We start from the raw sequence: 16,803 nt of genomic DNA, 5'->3' as shown, positions 1-16,803 counted from the left end.
CCTCCCCACAAAAACCCCAGAATAATTATGAACTCTCTCTCTTCAAGCAAAGGAAGAAGGGGGGCGCCTGGGTGGCTCAGTCAGTTGAGCGTCGACTCTTGGTAGGCTCAGGTCATGATCTCATGGTTCATGGGTTCGAGCCCCGTGTCGGGAGGGCTCTGCGCTGACAGCTGGGAGCCTGCTTGGGGTTCTCCCTCTCTCTGCGCGCCCCCCCAACTCGTGTTCATTCTCTCTCTAAACTTAAAAAAAAAGAAAAAAAGAAAAAAAGGAAGAAGAAAAAGAGCTCCTGCATGTTTAAACACAGGGTACATGAACTGCTTCGGGTTTTATAAAGGGTCTTCCTGACTAAAGGGAGTTGGAATGGAAGATTTTGCCAGTCCCCTCCAATTTTTAAAGTCTATGAGGACAGGGTGAGAGATGATGGCAACACTCACCCTATAAACACCCTTCAGGTGGCTTATACCGTTTTCTAAGCCAAAATGGACAAACTTTAAAGTTGCAGGGAAACAATACTGACTTCTCCCACCTAAGCTCCGAATGCTCTGAATGAACTAGAAGAGATACGGCCAAGAAAATGATTCCAATCTCTACATTTCATGCCTGGGAGGAAATCAAATGCAAAACAACAAAGCAAGCAGGCATGGCATAGGGGGGACTACTATGTGGCAAGTCTGTTTTAAACCGAACTGGGAATTCAGACAACACACTTGAAGCCAGTAAGGAACAGGTGATGCACAGGCAGGACTTGGGGCGGGCGGGGGAGGGGGGGGCAGGTGGACACTAGAAACCAGAAGTCTTAGCCCTGTCCAACATGGGGTCCGTGGTGGGCTTAGGTAATGACATCACCAAGCAGAGAGACCTAATAGTAAGAAAACAAGGTCACTGTTGCTGACTAAAAACAAACAAACAAACAAACAAACAAACAAATCCAGTCTGTAGAAATGAAATTGCTTTTTTAAAGTCCATGGAACTACTCTCATCCTTTCATATACACCTATTTTGTATCCATGCTGCCTCTGACCCCTACGAGCAGGGAACAGTTTTAGAGTTAAAAGATACTGGTTGCAAGTTCTGGTCCCACTATGGACTGGCTGAGGAACCAGGAACAAGCCATTTAACTCCTTGGTGCCTCAGTCTCCGATAAAACAGGGTACACACATGAATCAATAATCACAACTATTTAAAGGCTCATAGATCCAAATGCAATATGAAATTGCTGTGTAACCTTTACGGCATCATACAAACATTTGTGGTTGTTTTTGCTTTACTTAAAAGTAGTGGGAACCATCTGGTCATTTTCACCTCACCCACCTTGCCGCTTCTACATTTAGCCTCTCACCAGAAGGCAAAATCAAAAAAAGGGAAAAACTGGTCTTCAGATAAGGTAACAGTTTTCACACCCAGCTGCTCACCAAAATCACTTGGAGAGCTTGTTAAAAATAGAGCTTCTTGTGCTCCAGACCTACTGAATCGGAAGCTCTAGGGATAGAGGGACCTAGGTGGCTTAGTCGGCTAAGTGTCCGGCTTCAGCTCAGGTCATGATCCCACGATTCGTGGGTTCGAGCCCCGCTTTGGGCTCTGTGCTGACAGCCTGGAGCCTAGAGCCTGCTTCGGACTCTGTAGCTCCCTCTCTCTCTCTCTCCCCCTCCCCCACTCACACTCTAATTCTCAAAAATAAATATTTTTTAAAAAATTAAAACCGCAAAGAATCTCTAGAGATAATAAGGTCCAGGGCACTGAGTGATCCTAGACTATACAGGGGACAAATATAGACACCTCTACAACCACTTGAATATCAAAAATAGAAGCCTGGCCACTTATTCATCTATAAAGTTCATCCTAATGCAGTATTACTTAAGCATAAAATGTTTATTCTGATTTTCACCTCCCCTCCCTCCCCCACTCATTGCTCAGGCAGTTAAGAAGGAGTTTTCAAGATACAGAACTTTCAAGTACTGATTTCATTCCAACGTACTGTCAGGGACATGGCCAGAGATAACCACAAAGTGGGTTCAAAGTTCCAGTAAAATTAAGATGCTCAGTTACTGTTGTGTCAATTCAGCCTCAATCATTAATTTCTGCAACTGCAAAAGTTAATTGCTGACGCTCGCAGGATTGTGTGTTTCCTTTTAAGACACTCAATCACCAGTATCATGAAGCTGAAAGGAGCCTCAAAGTTTATGAGCTCCAAACTAACATTTTATAGATCAGAAAAAGAAGTCTAGAACCAGAACTCCCAGGACTGGTTCAATACTTCAGGGGAAAGACACACTAAAAGATCTGTCCTTTCTTAGTAACACAAAAATAATTCTATTTCATTCCTTTTCCAATGGACTCACAGGTCTGATTATTTAAGTTCCATCATATATATAGATATAAAATTTTTTTTTCTAAAGTCGTCTCCACGCCCAGCTTGAAGCTTAACGCAGGGCTTGAACTCCCCACCCAGAGATCAAGCCGTGAGCTGAGATCAAGAGTCAGATGTCCAACCGACTGAGCCACACAGGCGACCCGTCCCTTCTTATACTTTTTATATGAGAATAGGGCTCCCTATTTTAAAGGGCTCCGTTTTAAAACTGTTACAAAGTAGGTTTTATATTTGCACTCAAACCAAACACTTCATCATTATGGTCTCTGGTATAAACCAAATCAAAAGAAAAGGGAAAAAAGTGTAGCAGCAACAACAGATTAGTGTCAATCAAGAGTTGGGGCCGACGTCATTTAGGAGCTGTGAGTTACAATGAAACTTATTCTGACGACCTTAGCTCAATGATGGCTCTTTCTAAACTAAAGAAGATTCCGTTTGTATTGTTCCTTTACACTCCATCCAATCCTGCCACACCTTAGATTTTTTTCGGACGTCCCTGGGCTCTCCAAGTGAATAGTAAACTAGGTGTAGGGGCCCTGACTCCCACCATCTCTACCAACCCAGAGCAGTGAGTTGGCAGGTGCTGGACAAACAATTTATCATCTGTAAGTGTGACTTTCCCTTCACCTAGTCTACTTAGCAGGTAGTCGCGGCCTCGAAGATCCCATGAGCCGTCCGGCCCAACGTCCCCACGCATCAGGCCGGACCCTCCATCCGCCGCCGACTTGGGCATCCCGCCAGAGACAGAACTTCCGAGCCGCCCCCGGCAGCGCCCCGGCGGAAGGACTCGGCCTCCACACTGGCGGGCGCCCGAGGCCCCAGCCAGGGGAGCCGGCCTCGCCCAGCCTGGCTGCGCCCCCGCCCGTGCCCCGACGCGGCCCTCACTTGTGCGTTTGCTGGTACAGCGGCTCCACGTCGCCGGCCCCGCCGGGTCCGGCCCTGGCTTCCCTGGAACACGTCCTCACGGCCCCCCCCCCCCCCCGTCCGGCTTCCGGCTGCCGGCTCCCGGTCGCAGGACCCGCCCCCTCCTGCCGGCCAGGGCTGCCCCGGCGCGCGCCCTGCCGGTGGTGATGGAGACAGAAGAGGAGGGCGACGGAGAAGAGGCCCGGACAAAAAGGCTAAGAGTAGTCAGAGGCACTGCCGCAGATCGGGGACGAGGAAGCATAGTTGTGGGTAGGGGGGCGGGCTTCGGCATCGAGTCAGGCGTTGACAAGGGCAGTCGGAGAAGTAGGGACGTGAGGTCCTCAGAGCAAAGCTGCAGGAGAGCTGGTGGACACCTGCCATTCCCCAGCGGAGGCAGGCTTGGGGGGGCTGTTCTCGCTCTGCTTCCCAGTAAGCTGCTCAGTTGTGGGTCTGGAGCTTGCGCTCCGCTGGGCTCTTGTGCGCAAGCATCTCCTATGTCAAATATGTCCGGTTACTACTCCCCCCCCCCCCCCATTTATCCTTCCAATAAACTCCCAATGAATGAGTGGTAACCGTGTCTTGTGTGCTGTGGGGAAACCGGTTCCTCTTGCCCTCAAGAGAGGTCGCGGTCTAGGAAAGGAAGTGAGATAAGGGTACAAATAAACAGCTGCTTTTTTTTTTTAATTGTTTTTTCAACGTTTTTTATTTATTTTGGGACAGAGAGAGACAGAGCATGAACGGGGGAGGGGCAGAGAGAGAGGGAGACACAGAATCGGAAACAGGCTCCAGGCTCCGAGCCATCAGCCCAAGGGGAGGCTGAGAAACGGAGCTCCTTGCGTCCCCGCCTGGAACCAGAAGGCTGTCACCCTCTCCTGCGCGGGGACTAAAAGTTCCACACCCAGAAAACGGCGAGGGGTCACTGTCTCTCTGTGCAACCTCAGCGCACTAGCTGGCTCTCCCTACCAGTCCTGCATTCACTGGTGCTCTTATCCAGCAGGGCCCAGTGGGTGTGAATAACTCAGCTCTCAAGGCAAGAACGACGCCTCAGTGCATATTTGAAAAGCCAAATCAAGTACACCGGGCTCCGGGGCAGGCGTCGGACTTGGCCTCCCTTGGGCCCAGAAAGCCTTCCTTTCTCCAAACAGCCCCTGCCACCTGGCCTTCCCCGCCCCGCCCCCGCCCCCACCTCTAGCCCAGCAAAGCCACAGGCTGACACTGCCTCCCAGCGCCCTGCTGGCCCAGCCTGGCTGGCTCTAGGCCACTCATCCGAGGAATTGAGACAGCGAGGTGGTCCCCCCTCAAAAAACCCTCAGTCCTTCCTCCTTTGGTCTCCCTTATTCCCCCCGCATCCTTTCCTACTCTGCCCTCCTGCTCCAACGTGGTTGGGGACCCTCAGTTCCAGTCCCCCCCGCAACCTCTGTTTGCTGGGTGTCGAGGGAGGGAAGGGCTGCCGGGCCCAGTGGAGAGGAGTGCGCGCGCGCGGGCACCGACTTCGGGGTGCGCGCCGCGTGCGCCTGCCTGGGGGGCCTCCACGTGGCCGAGCAGCGCGGGGTCCTGGCAGCGCCCCTCTTCCTTCCTTGCACGCCCAGGAGCTCTCTCTGTTCTTCCCTCGTATGGGGCCTTCATTCAGGGCCTGAGCGCACCGTTCCTTCCATCTGTAACACTCTTTCCTGAGTCTTCCCCTTTCTAACTCTGACTCATTCTCCAAGGCTCATCTTATATGTACATTCCTCCAGGAAGTCTTCCGGGCTCTGCCCTCCTCCACTCCGGATTAGAGGGCTCACCTCTGTACTTCCAGGCATCCTGCCTCCCTTCTAGCTCCCTCTAGGCTGTTGTAGCAGCTCTACAGGCTGTTGTAGCTCTAGGCTTACTCATCTGCCTTCCCTGTGAGAGGGTAGGACCGGGTCTACCTTGCTCAGTGTGGAGCTCACAAAGCTGGCTCAGTGCTGAGCACTTGGTATGTTCTCAGTAAATAACTGTTAGATGAACGAGTAAATGAATGAATACATGAACAAATAAAAACCACTCCCAAAGCTTGCGGTAATTTCCCCAACCTAGTGGGAAGGTGATTTCTGCTCGGCTCTGGCATTTTTCCTAAGGGGGCGTCTTGGGCGGGCACTAGCTGCATGCGTGTGTGTGTGTGTGTGTGTGTGTGTGTGTGTGTGTGTGTCCGGGACGCTCACCTCTTGCTCAGCTCCTTCAGGGCCCCACTTCGGCACAGGCCCAGGTAATCCCCCAGAAGCTTCAGCTGCTCCCGTCTCCTCCGGACGAGGCGCATCTGCTCCACATGCTCGTACAGCGAGGCATTCACCAGCTGCAGGTTGATGAGGGGTGGGCCCGGATCTGCGTCAGGAACTTCAGAGCCTGCCGGCAGATCTGGGACACCACCAGACGGCAGACGGTGGCGGTTGGGGGGGGGGGGGGCGGGACAGAATGGCCGTTCGGTGAGCATCTCTGCGACAGGCACAGTATTACCCACCCACTCACCCGCCCTGCCACCACCGTCCAAGGGAAGCGGTGCCATCTTCATTATACAGATGAGGAAATGGAGGACCAGAGATGATGTGACCGGGCCTAGGTCCACAGCTCATAAAAGTCAAGATCTGAACCCAGTTGCCCTAACTCCCAAACCTACTCTCCCTCCCAGGCACTAGCTGCGGTCCCTCCCCGGCCACGTTGGGTCAATGCCCCTCTCCCCCCGGGCCTACAGATCCTTCCCACTATTTCCTGTCTTCCCAGCCCCCATTTTCCTGCCTAACAGAAACAGGCACTGCCCCAGCGCCGACCCGGGAACCAGGTGACTGTCTGAGTCAGGCTCCAGCCACAGGAAACTACAGATCAGACACAGCTTAACAAGGTTTCCCGAGCGCCCCCACCCCAAGCTCTGGCCAGCAGCACCAACCAGGGCTCCCCCAAGTCCCCGTGTGGAGGGGAGCGATCAATCCCAGCCTCTCCCACTGACAGGGTGTTACAGGTTCTACCCTCGGCCCTGACCCTAATGCCAAAGCCGGTTACTGAGCGCCTACTATTTGCCCGACGGTGGGCTGCGGATCTCAACCATATCCTTTCTTCGGGCTGATGACAATTCAATGGGGGAGGTGTCACCACCCCCATTTTACAGATGAGTAAATGGAGGCTCAGAGAAGCTAAAGTGGCTTATCCAATCTACCTGCAGAAAGCAGAGCCCGGGTCTAAACTGAGGTGTTGTCTCTGCACACTTGGCTGCCTCATTAACTACCAAGAAGCTTCTCTCCCCTTCAGTCTCCTCCTTGGTGTAATAAGAAGGCCGGAGGATCTGAGATGGTCTCCACCATCAACTACCATGCAGTGGTTAGGAGTCAGGCTTTCAAGTCAGAATTGAATTCGAATCCTGGCTCTACCACTGCCTACCAGTAGGACCTTGTGACACTTATTTAACCTCTGTGACTCAGTTTCCTTGTCTATAAAGTGGGGAAAAGAAAAGCATCTCTTACGGAATTATTTTGAGTTTAGGTTAAAATAATGATAATAATAATAATAATAATAATAATAATAATAATGCAGGGGCGCCTGGGTGGCTCAGTCGGTTAAGCGTCCGACTTCGGCTCAGTTCATGATCTTACGGTTCACGGGTTTGAGCCCCATGTCGGGCTCTGTGCTGACAGCTCAGATCAGAGCCTAGAGCCTGCTTTGGATTCTGAGTCTTCCCCTCTCTCTGCTTCTCCCCCACTCGTGCTCTCTCTCTCTCTCTCTCTTTCTCTCAAAAATAAATAAATGCAAAAAATAAAAAATAAAAAAAAAAAAAGTTGTCCGGATGTTGTAAATAGCGAGTGTGTTTTATGGCCAAAGAATTATTTGCATCTGTGGCGGTTCTGAGGTTTAATATTCTATATGCAGTTAGTTAAATACTTACCACTGAGGGCAGGAGTGAGGACAAGGTAACCAACAAAAAGCCAAAGTGAAGCTAATGTCCTTGGGGTTCCGGTCCCCAGCAAGGTGGAGGCTGGGGTGGCACGGAATCTAAGAGTCACGTTCCCTGTGCTCTGACGACACATCCACACGTCAAGACTGCATGGCCAATAGGCCTGGGTCTTGAGAAACAAATAGCTTCTTCTTTGTGCTTCTGTGTCTGTCTTAAGCAGAAATCTGTGCCTTTGGGAGAAAGCCAAGTTTGTGCTCCTCCAGGCAGGCTCTGACTAAGTGAATGAGGGGCTGAAGGTGTGGCAGGCCTCAGGAGAAAGAAAGGGCACTGATGTAAGGCTCTAAGAGACTGGCGGGTGCCATCTCCTGTAATGTCCTCTGAGGCAGATACTTATTAATCCTTCTTTATAGATGAGGAAACTGAAGTTAAATAATTTGCTAATGGTAACATAGCTAGGTAGGTGGGTAAGCTCAGGTGGAGAAGAAGAAAAGAGAGATCTTAGAATACATCTTATTCAAAAGCATTTGGTGAACATAAAAAAGTACTCAAGACTAAATCACACTAAATGGTACCAAGTGGACAGAGCCTGTTATAAATCAGTATGAGTCCAGAACGATCCCAACTTTACAAATGTATGTAAACAAATATACAGAAAAGGCTGACTGCTCCAAGGGGAAGTACAGCCAGTTGGCCAGCCCACCCATCCATCCACCCGTCCATCAGTCCACATCCATCTACCCATCCCTCCATCCACATCCATTCACCCAACCATCTGTCTACATCCACCCGCCAACCCATCCACCCATCTATCTATTCACAACTATCTACCCACCCATCCCCCATCCATCTAGAAATATAATCTATCCTAACTATCTTTCCTTATCTATTCTTCCTCTCCCTCTCTTTCTCTCTCTCTAGTTGCTGGTGCCTTAAACAGTTTTCTCCATGGCCATGGGAGCTGCAGAGAACCACCCTCAGACCTCCACCTGAGGAACGAGGCAGGCACTGACAGAGTTCTGCCCAGGGGCTACAGACCAGCAGCACAGTTTTCTCTTGGTTGGCCCTCCCACCATCATGGGGCCTGAACCAGTGACCCTAAATTCCCTAGAGCCAAACTCCTCCACACAAAGAGCAGCAACAAAGGGGAGCGACCATTCCTTTGTCACTCCTCAGCCCTGTGTGGCCACGACTGGTTGGGCCCAAGGCTTACCGGGCGCTTGGTGAGGTCCCAGTTGTGGATGATCCTGGCCGGAATCACCGAGGCATCGTCCTGGTGGCAGATGTCGCAGTAATAGAGGCCAGAGAAGGCACAAAGCTTGGGTCGTACAAACGAGAAGCCAATCTGCCGGGAGCAGCCTGGGGAGAGGGACGGCAGGAGAGTGAGCAGTGGCGGGGCCAGAGTCTGGGGACAACGCAGAAGCTCCTAGGCAGAAGGACCTGCTATTTAAGGAAGGGGCAGACATACAAGGAGGACACAAAGATCAAACAACCGTCACTCACATGCCCACCGCTGAGAAACAACCCCATTACTTAGTCTTTACGACAAAACACCATTAACAATTATTGCTGCCATTTTGCAGCCGAAGCAGTCGGTGCACAGAGAGGTCAGGAGACCTGCCCAGTCACAGGACGATTAAGTGGCAGAGCCGGTAATCGGATTTGGGTTGGGTTGGTGTTAGAGCCCACATCCTCTTCTACCTAGCTGCCTGTGTTCAGTGTTCCCACTGCTTGCTCACCAATGCCAACCTCCCGTAGGCCCACCCCTCCACTGGGGCCCAGAAACGGAAGCAACCGAGTCAGCGCCTCAGCAAGCAGGGTAGGAGCTGGGGACATGGGGCCGGCCGACAGGCAGGGAGTAGGTGGGGAGGCCAACCGGAGGCAGGACCGTCTGGACACTGCCTGGTGCCAGCTTGGAGTCAGACAGGCCGGACATCTCTGGACAGTGGTGCAGGGTCCGGCTTCAGCTCCTCTGCTGGAGGTCCCTCCACAGCGGCGGGCGGTGGGAGTCAGAGTGGGGCTCAGATCCTGAGCACATGCCTGCCTCCCACAGGGCCAGGGGAAAGAGGCCCTCTGGCCTTGGGACGAGAAGGGCTGGCTCTTCTGCCTAATAGCTGCCTCATCCTAACCTTCGTCGAGGTTTTACGAGGTTCCATTTCAGTATCTATAAAACTCAGCTGCTCCTTGCTCTCCTGTGGGGGTGATGACCAAGTTTAAATGAGATGAGGCTTTGAAAGTGCCCTGTGAACCATGAAATACAGCCAGATGCCGGCGGTGGGCATCCACCCGGCCACAAAGCCATGCCTGCAGCAGGAAGGAAGCCCAAGCCCCCAGATTCAGTCTCGGCCTGAGGGCTGGCGGGTGAGAGGCACAGTGAGAGCCGCCCCCTGCCAGCATTCACACCCACTGGGGGACCCTCCTCACCAGCCCTGGGGGGCCTGGCCTCCTCCACGAGCCCAACACCCACAGGCGGAAAGTTCAGAGCGTGAGTGTTAGGGGTTGGCGGGTGTGAGGAGGGAGTGAGCAGGGACTTGAAAATGTCTTCTGCAGGAAGAAAACCGCAGACCACTTCCTTCCAGATGCCCGAAGCAGACTTTCCCTCCGGTCCCACAGGCTCCAGCCAACAGGATGGTCCTCAAACCACCTGCAGCTGCGTCTCCTGCTAGGGCACCCTGCGGCAGGGCAAAGTCCTCACAGTCCCCCTGGAGAACCGAAGGTGATGGAAACAGGGGTCTGGGTCGGGGAGAAGAGCTAAAAATGGAACGTGAGCCATGGAATATCTCACAGCCTTGAAAAGCAATGGGGTGGAGAGGCCCTGCGGGGACACGGCCAGAGCGAGCCTCTAGGACCGTCAAGGTCCTCATCTGGCTTCACCACAGGACAGGTTATTGTTAGGACTAAGTTAAATAATCCAAATAAAGCAGCTGGCCCGGTGGTCCCACACAGAAGGATCAGACTTGAGGACAGTAATGATACGGCAGATGTACTGACGTAGAATAATATCCATGATACATTCCTCAGTAGAACAAAACCAAGTTGCAGAACAATATATACAGCTGTGCTGGCCCGTACGGTGGCCACAAGCCACAGGCGCCCATTTCAATTTAAATACCTTTAAGTTAAACTGAAAATTTGGTTCCTTAGTCACACTAGCCACATTTGAAGTCCTCAGGGGCCACAGATGGCTTGTAGTTACCATATTAGACAGCACAGATCTAGGATATTTTCACCATCGGAGAATGTTCTATTGCACAGCACTCAGTAGGATGAGCTGTGCACCCACAGGTCCCAACCCTCGGCAGGGCTGCTGGCCTCGGTGGGTGCTGGGGAGGAGCAGAGGCTACGTCTGCTGCAACATCCCAGGGGTGGCATGGGGACGCTCGTGGAGAGCCAGGACAGGGCAGAGAGCCTAAATCGGGAGCCCCACCCGAGGCAGAGTGAGGCGGGCAGGCTGGGGGTGGCGGGACAGCAAGGGGGCACCTGCACAGAAGCAGCCCTGGGAGTCGAGGCCTTTCTCCGTGGGGATGGCCACGAGGTACCGCAGCAGGAAGCCGTTCTCCCGCGTGGCGAACTTCAGCACCTCCTGACAGTTTTCGTCCAGACTCCCGCCCAGTGTCACCGCCTCCTCGGCCCTCTCCAAGTAGGACGCCAGGACCTTGCGCACCAGCTCCCTCCACAGGGCGGCCTCCTCAGCATTCCCGGCCTGCAGCTTCAGGACGGCCTTGGCCGTGATGATTTTGAAGAAGGATGGGCCCCCGAGGCTCGTGTCTGGCAGGATGTCTCGGATGGTCTCAACTCCGTGGCTGTCACTTAACATTTTCTCGTTGTTTCTCACTCGGAAGCACTTCAGAGACTCCAAGGATAGGGAAAAAATATAGGGCATCCAGGTCCTGTCCGTGTACAGGTACAGAAGGGATTCTTTAATAGCGTCTGGCTCGGGAACTTGGGCAGAGGACCAACAGAACTGTGTGCCCTGGAGAGTCTCGGGCTCAGTGGGTGGGTCCGGGTGGGAGGGGAGGCCACCCTGGGGGGCGTCTGGGGGGTCCTCGGGCTGCTCCGGGTACTGGATGTTCACCCACTCATCCTCCTGCTGGGGCCGGCACTTCTGTAGGGCCTCCCGCACCCGGTCCAGCCAGTCCTCGGCTTCGTCCTGGGAGGAGGCCCGCAGGGCCAGCAGCTTCCTGCCAGAGAAGACCAGCTCGAAGCGGCCGTCGCCGTGGGCTGGCCCCACGGCCTCGCATCGCAGCAGGGAGCAGTTCTCCACGCAGGTGCGTTCCTCGGTGTTCAGGTAGAGGCGGAACTCCAGAGGGGAGAGCTCGCAGAAGAGTTCCTTCCAGATGCCCATCGCCCCCCGCCGCTCCACGGTGCCCAGCTTCATGAGACCCCGGAATGGGTTGGACAGCCCTGGGGGCAGAAAGAGGCACTTTAGACGGCGGGCCAAGCCTCTACCTCCCGAGGCCCTGCAGCGGGTGGGGACAGGGGCTGCCGCGAGAACGCTTTAGGAGTGCCTTCGTCCCATCCGCACCCTCAGCTGTTGACCTTGTTCCTGAATTTTACTGAGAAAAAAAAAAAAAAAAAAGGACTAAAAAAATTACCTCCACAGAGCCCTCACTATGGCATCTGTACCCACACTCAGACTTCCCCCTTGTCACCGGGGATGAACTTCCGGCTCAGTCTGAGGCCTACTTCTCCGTCTGCACAGGGGACCCCTCCCCACTGCCCACTCAAGGACAGGGACGTCTCTCCAGCAGCCCCCCCCCCGCCCCCCACCGTGTCACTGCTTTGTCCCTTCCCTCCTGGCTCGTTCCCATCAGCACACAAACACGCTGTTATTTCTGCCATCTTTAAAAATAGCTTTCTTGATGGCACTCACATTTCTAATTACCACCCTGTTCCTCTGTCCCCTTTACAGAAAACCTCGAGGAGGTGTCACAACTGTCTCTGGTTCCCCTGCTCCCGTTCCATCTTGAATCTGCTCCAGTCAGGTTTTTGTCCCCTCCTTCCACTGAAACGGCACTTGGGAAGCCCCATGCCCTCCTTGTCACCAAATCCCAAGGCTAATCCTTGGTGCCAATCTGGCCTGACCCATCAGTATCTCAGGACACAGCTGAGACCCTCCTGCCCTCATGAGACACTTCCCTCACACGGCTGCTGAGGGGCCACTCTGGGTACTCCTCCGCCACGACGGGCCACTCTTCTGTCCCCCGGGCTCACTCCTCCGCCTCTCCCTGACATGTCAACATTGGAGCACCCCAGAGCTCAGTCCTGGGTCCCCTTCTCCATTGACACCCGCCTCCTACCTGATCGTGCCTACGCTCAGGGCTTTATGCCAACAGCTCCCCAGCGTTTATGTCCAGCCTGAACCTTGCCCTTGAACTTCAGGTTCAGATCTCCACCTGTGCCATGTATGGCTGATATCTAATAGGCATCTCAAAATTGACATGCCCGAAAATCAATTCCTGCCCCTCCCACTGCAAACTAGCTTTTCTCCCAACATCCCTCATCTCATAAATGGCAAACTGCATCCTTCGAGCTGCTTGGGCTAAAAACCTTTCCTTTCTGTCACACACATACACACGCAGCCCGTCAGCGAATTCTGCTGGCACATCCGGAACCCTCTGCTTCTCACCACCTCGACCGCTACCACACGGGCTCCGACGGCTGTCACCCCTGGCCTGGCTTGTGGCGAGAGCCTCCTGACTGGTCTCTCTCCCCTGAGGTCCTTCAACATACGAGCCAGGATGACTCCCCATTTAAAGGAAGTCAGATCACGTCCCTTTGCCCCAAACCCTGCAATGACTGCCATCTCCCTCGGAGGGAAAGCTAACGTCCCTTCTGTGGCCCGCGAGGCCCTCCGTCACTCCGCCCTCATCTCTAACTACCCCCTTCCCATCTCCTTGGTTTCCTGGGCACGTGCCCATGGCAGGATCTTTGCATCTGTTCCCCTGCTGGAGCCACACAGGTCGGCCCGTGCCTTCCTGCCTCTCTCCCTGCACATCTCCTCAAATGTCACCTTCTCTGTGAGGGCTTCCTTGGCCACCCATATGAAATAGTACGCTCCCCCCCGGCACTCCCCAAGTTCTCCACAGCAATTATTATCACCAGTCCATACTATACATTTACTTGTTAATTCCCTTCTTCCCTGCCTCTTGCACTAGGATATAAGAAGTCTGTGAAGACAGGGACGTTGCTTTGCTTCCTGCTGTGTCCCCAGCACCCAGAACAGCCTGGCACAGCACAGATACTTAATAAATACCCGCTGAATGAGCGTGTGCCTGGACACCACACACCCCTCTATGCTCCCTGGTTCCTAGGGCTCTGCCAGCAACTGGGGGGTCCAAAGGATGCACAGTTCTCTCTTCCGCAGCCTGAACTAGCCTTGGAGATTTCAGATAATTGTATAGGGTCTTCCTACCCTTCAGGGAACCTGACGGCCTAGGCATGAGGCACACTTTCTCTGGCATGGTTACACGGACTACAAGAAAAACCTAAAAGAAGCCAGTGTGGAGACCAGGGCTCTCCTGAGCTAGGAACCTGGCCGGAATCGTCTGCTGGGTCATGGCAAACAGAAAATGAAGTGAGAAAGAGACCGGCTCCAGGGCAGACTTTTCTGTTTGTGGGGGTTGTGGAGAAATTCGCTTATGGTTACTGAACGCTTTTTAGAATTGCACAGGGTGCGGAACTCGAGCTGGCCTCGTTGTAAACAGCGCACAGAGGACGGCTAACAGATGGCAGAGCTGATACACCCCCACCAGAGCTGTTAAACAAACCATCGAAGACAGAGGTCTCGGGAAGGGGCACTGAAACGCCTTCCGGAGGCAGGGTTTGCTCTGAGCTACAGGCAGAACCCAGAGTCGTGCATAGTCACACGACCTCGGGGGGCGGGGGGGGGGAAGTTTCAGTATTTCAATATATGAAACAGGTTTGGGGGCATGATACTGTGGAGCTCTCATGAGAAAATATAGCACTTTTCCTGAAATGCTTCCCTGAATTACTCAGCAAGGGTGTTCCTGATTACATTTTGGGAAGAGGTTTTGCTCGTGAGAATACACTACCCAACCAGTAATGGAAAAGAGGGCTCTGGCACTGCTCTCCGAAAGGCACTGTCCCCGCGGCAAGGTCACTGGAACCCTGCGGTCACCTACCCATCTGCCTGCGGTGCACCACCCTGAAGTTCTGGTGCTCCTGGGCCGCCGCTGCCCTGCTTGGCCGGCCTCCTGGGGAAGGCACGCAGGCTTGGTCTAAGGCCCCCGTGGAGTGGCTTTTCCTTGGCCCTTGAGAAAAGTGCCGGAGGAGCCCAGGCCTGGACTCCGGAGTCCCTCCGGAAGAAGCCACGGAGTGTTCTGAAGGGCTCTCTGCGGGCGGCTCCTGGGGAGGCCGGTAGAAGTCATCCTCTGAAATCCAGCTCCTGCTCTTCTAGTGGGAAGGGAGGGAAGACACAGGTGGTGGTTGAAGGTTTTTGTGTGTTTGTTTTGTTTTACAGACATCTTGATGGAGACACAATTCACCGATCATCAAAGGAACCATTTAGAGTGCACGACTGAATACTTTCAGTGTATTCACAGAGTTGTGCAACCAGCACCACGAAGTTCAGAACATTTTCATTCCTCCAGAAAGAAACCCCGTGCTCGGGAGCGGTCAGTTCCCATTTCCCCTCAACCGCTCCAGTTCTAGGCCACCACTAATCTACTTTCTGTTTCTAGAGATCTGTCCATTCTGTTTACATAAACAGAATCTTCATTTATGGTTTGTCTTTTTATTCATTTGTATGTATATTTATTTTGGGGTGTATGGGGGGGAGACAGCATGAGCAGGGGAGGGGGACAGACAGGCAGAGAAAGAGAGAGACAGAATCCTAAGCAGGCTCTACACTCAGTGTGGAGCCTGACGTGGGGCTCAGTCTCACGAACCTGGGATCACGACCGGAGCCAAAATCAAGAGTTGAACGCTCAACTGAGCCACCAAGGTGCCCCAATATAAAAGGAATCTTATAAATGTGGTCTTTGTGTCTGCCTTCTCTCTGAACATCAGGTTTTCTAGGTCCATCCATGTTGTGGCAGGCATCGGTATTTCTTTATTACTAACTAGTATTCCAAGGTATGGATGTAGCACATTTGGTCTGTCCGTTCATCAGCTGATGGGCATCTGGGTTGTCTCTGCTTTGGGGCAATTATGAATAATGCTGCCACGAACATTCACGTAACCATTTCTTTTTTTTTCTTTCTTTTTTTTTTTTTTTTTGTTGGGCAGACTGGAGGGCCTTTTATTCGCGAGGATCGGGGGTGGGGTCCTAGGTGTGGAGAGACAATATATACTGAGGAATGTCGGGGTCTCAGTGCATCCAAAACGTGGATTAGGGTGCTGGGGTCCTGGAACTTGGCGGGTCGGAGGACAGGTCAATAAATACCCAAACTGCCGAGGCGGGCGGAGCCTGCTGTGGCCCCCAGAGCTACATACGTGAGGAGGGCGCGCGAGTCCCCGAAAAAGCGGGGCTGGCGAAAGCAAAAGGTTCTCGAGAAGGCGGGCGGGGCTCGCACTAGACGTTCGCCGCGGGAAGAGAACATTCCCGGGATAGTAGGGCCTCATGCACAGGGATTTGTGGTCTGCGAGCCGATAGGCGGGGGGCGCGTGGAGGGTGAAAAACTGATGGCCGAGCCCTGGCCCTGCTGTCTCCTCTAGATCGCAGTTTGCCCATCCACGGCGGGGCCTCAGCCAGGCCGGAGTTAGTAGGTGGTTGGTCTGCCATTCTCCCCAGCAGCAACTGCAGCATTCCTGGTTGCAAGCCTCCATGGAGCCCCCTGCTCCTCCCTCCCCGGCCGCCAGGGGGCGGGCCCGGATCGCAGGGCTGGAGCTCAGCCGGAGACCCACGCTGGGAGGCGGTGTGAACGGGGAGGCGGTAGGAATGGCTTCTGCGCCGTGCTCAGGTCACCCAACCCTCCAGCTTGGGGTCCTAGGGTTCAGGGGGCGAAGGCGGCTCCCGGGTGGCGCCAGACCGGGGCGAGATGGTGGGCGCAGGCCACCAACCCTGTGCAGCCCAAGGCGGCGGCAGCAGCCAGAGCAACGGCGAACAGGAGCAGGGAACGCGCCTCCGATAGGTCAGGCTGGCAGGGAGCAGCAGGTGGCGGCGGTGCATGGGGCCTGGCCCCACCAGCGGGCCTTGGCCCAGAGCCACGGCCGGGGGGCCATATGGGAAGGTGCATCCGTGGCCCGGGGACTGGGGACCCCCGTGACAGCTGCGTCTCCCCCGGCCTGCAGCAGCTCCATCCGCTCCTGCAGCTGCCGCACGCACGCCTCCACGTCTCGGTTCCGGGCCTCGGCCTCACGGAGCTGACCAACTTGACCATGGCCCTCCCCTCTTCTCCAGTCCCTGGGCGTCCTCAGGAGAAGGCCTGCCTCACCAAAAGGCCCTGTTTGGTTTGTCTCTGTCTCCACGTAACCATTTCTGTGTGGACCTATGTTTTCCGTTCCGTTGGGTACATGTCTATGAGTGCAACTGATGGGCCATTCGGTAACTATGTCTAACTTTCTGAGGAATTTCCAAACTCTTTCCCTAAGTGACTACACCATTTTACATTCCCACCACATATGGGGATTCCAATTTCTCCACATCCTTTCCAACGTTTTTATTATCTGT

At 54.0% G+C, this 16,803-nt stretch overlaps 1 protein-coding gene and 1 pseudogene across 1 annotated transcript in view; both read right to left on the bottom strand.

Annotated features, from left to right (window-relative positions):
* The window catches only part of LOC147571269 (leucine-rich repeat-containing protein 37A2-like), a 62,401-nt gene extending 59,106 nt beyond the window's left edge, over nucleotides 1-3,295 (bottom strand). Inside the window, exon 1 of the mRNA XM_086696478.1 lies at nucleotides 3,254-3,295. The gene's annotated coding sequence lies outside the window, so the exon portion shown is untranslated. The remainder of the gene's footprint in view (nucleotides 1-3,253) is intronic.
* The window catches only part of LOC147571268 (pleckstrin homology domain-containing family M member 1-like), a 53,014-nt pseudogene that overhangs the window by 11,815 nt on the left and 24,396 nt on the right, over nucleotides 1-16,803 (bottom strand).

This window comes from Puma concolor, unplaced genomic scaffold (assembly GCF_028749965.1).
Source record: "Puma concolor isolate L17-30 unplaced genomic scaffold, mPumCon1.1.hap2 unalloc_scaffold_34, whole genome shotgun sequence".
Lineage (NCBI taxonomy): Eukaryota > Metazoa > Chordata > Mammalia > Carnivora > Felidae > Puma > Puma concolor.
The sequence above is the reverse complement of the archived record's forward strand: the minus strand, read 5'-3'. Positions and strand labels throughout refer to the sequence as shown.